Source organism: Falco punctatus (genome assembly GCF_963210335.1).
Source record: "Falco punctatus genome assembly, chromosome: Z".
NCBI lineage: Eukaryota > Metazoa > Chordata > Aves > Falconiformes > Falconidae > Falco > Falco punctatus.
The window spans coordinates 53,870,413-53,873,284 of record NC_137586.1 but is presented as its reverse complement, the minus strand read 5'-3'; positions in this window follow the sequence as shown (position 1 = coordinate 53,873,284).

The following is a 2,872-nucleotide window of genomic DNA, read 5'->3' as shown; positions in this document are numbered from 1 at the left end:
AAGCACCACAGGGATGACTGCTGTGTGGAGAGGCTGCAGCATGAAAAGTGATTAAATGTAGGCAGGACATTGCTTCCTGAGAAAAGGTGGCTGTCGAGATACACACTAGAGCTTATGCTAACAATGAAGTGGGATGTCCAAACCCCAGGGAACCTGGGTTTGTAGTGTTGCAGCACTGGGAACGGATCCCATGAGGGGGAAATGCATTTGGGATTTCTGAACTGCCAGAACTCACTTTGAATTTGAACTTTGTATAGTCTTGTTGCTGCAGAAATTTATTTGACTCTATATGGAGAACAGGGATGAGGATGAAGAAAGATGAGTGAAATATGATTCTAGGTGTCATGTCTCTGGCTACTGAGGATAGACTGTTCCCTGAAGGCAATGTGCATTGTTGTAGGGACACATTTCTCAGGAGAGACAATTCTGAGACTGACACATTCTTCAGCACAGTTTTCTTATAAATTTTTCCTTACTTCTAAGCAAGCATCAGGTCTGACATATAAAGGCCTTGAATAGGGTGTGCTGAACTGCCAGATCTCACATTCTTTATCATCTGTGCAGCAGCATCTGGAAATGGACCCTCACTATGCCAGATGCTGTACAAACATGGAAATGAAAGGCAGCATCCCAGCAGCATCCCATTGCTGTACAGCAGCTTTTCCTTCTTGTGGTTATTAAGCAGGCCAACAGGAGGCCAAGGTGCTAAGCATGAGGCTGACATTAAGGAAGGGAACAGTGGACAGTGAAGGAAGCCATTTACTGTATGAAAATCACATGCCCTCAGTGTTTTAATTTTTTGGAAATGGTTAACAATAAAAGGTGCTAATATCCCAGAGAAATATTTTTTTTTTACTCTTTTAAAAATTTTATTTTATATTTTCCCCTGTTAGATTCTATTATTTTTGAGTGAGTAGTCCAGGAAAACTGAATGATCTTTTCTCTTTACAACAAGGGTAGTCCTCATCTACATCACCTGTCTTCCACGTCATCCATCTTTGTTCCATGATGCTATGTCTAGGGTACAAGTGCCCTGGATTGCTAGACATCCTAGCTGAAGGCCACTCTGTTAAGTGGTGCCTGTAATTAATGACTTCACTGTATTACCTCTGGATCTTCCATCTTAGTACTTCTCAGTTTCACTTTTCTTTAACCACATCTCTTTACCTCTGGACTCCTTTGCCATCACAGAAGCACCACACTGATTATATGAGTCAATTTAGCTTTTGAAAGCAGAAGCAGCATTGTTGTACATTGTGTGTGAAAAATACATAAAATGAAATAAGAAGGCCCTTCTTCTTCATGGTCTTAGCAAAAAGTAGAAGTGCAAAGGTCAGTACAGAAATAAGTTGTAGGAGAATAGGGAATTTTTAACGATTTTGAAATTAGAGAATAAAACCCCTGAACATGAAACCCACCAACTTAGTCAAAACAGATTTGTGCTAGCATGTGTTGGGGCTAGTGATGTTTGTGGGGCTGGTTTTGTTACTGGACATGAAAAAGGCTGTTAGAAGTGCCTTCCTGAGCTTCATATAAAACTGCAAGGCTGTCATTTCTCGGCTGGAGCCAGTTTGAATTCACAATTGATGATAATTTTCAGTAGATGGCCAGGCCATCATCACTTAAACAGCACCTTGATCTGCCTTTAAATAGCCAAGTCTTGTTCTTTGTTCCTTCTGCAAAACAGAGAGAGACAGTCCTCAAACTGTGAAATGGAAGGTTTAAACTTTAAGACCATCTCAGCAAACTGGAGATGCTGTTCAGCGGGGACCAGGCTGAGATACTGTATGAGGAAGCAGTACTCAGCTGCATAAAGAGAAGGTGGGCATATCCTTCCTCAAGACCAGCTCTACAGGGTCTGTAGCTCAGTGTAGGTTGTGTTGCAAAGACTGTTGAGCTAATGAACACTAACTCACTTCAAAAAGGACTCTCCAAGACTGGAGGTGTTAAAAAGCTGTTTAGATTAGGACATGGCAGGGTACACAGGGATACAGCTGCCCTTGCTCTGTATCTCTGATATCTCTGGTGACCTTGCTGGGTGGGCCTTCCGCACGACCATGGTCTCTGAGGGTCCAGACTTACTGATAATGCAAATTCTTAGAGCATGATCATAGATGTTGAGGCTCAGGATAAAAATGGCCAAAAAAATCCTCATTTGGAGCCTTGGGCTTGTGTCTTCAGAGTGTTTACATACAGAAAGTGGGATAGTGACTAAGGACTAAGCTGGAATTAAAGCTGTTTCCCAAATGCCTTCTCTCCATCCATAAACAGACTGCAATAAAGAAGGTATCAGAGGAAACCCGGAGAGATAAGAGCTATTTTCCCTGGACTCTACTTGTTTTCATCAGACTGTGTAAAGCTAGCCATGCAGCGTGGGTGTTTTTCTCTTTAGCTTTGGTCCTTTTCTGGGCTGTGACCCCTGCAAATATTGCACCTCACCTTCCCTCCCCTGGAAGCCAAAATCATAACTCTGTTCTTAACTACAACTCCCAACATATTCAGCCTCCCCACAGCCTTATTTTTATGGCCAGCACCCTATCCAGCCTGTGCTCTCCCTTGCTATAGGGTGTGGAAAAGTCTAGGAGACAGAGGTCTCCAAAGAAGAAGAGGTAAAGCAAAAGTATGAGGCCAAATATGTGATGCTCTGAAGAGGAGAAAAGGAAAGCATGGGACATTGGCAGTTTTCTTGCTGTGCCTTTCTCAGCCATTGGACCTGTGGGATTGGCCAGGTCCCTTGAAGACAAGATTCAAAGTCAGAGTTCAAATTGTTGTGAAACCCCTGTTCTCATAAATGACTTTCATGTATTTTATTTAATAAGCACTACTAAATTCAGGAAGTCTGAATTGCTATCTTTCCAGACAGACTGATGGG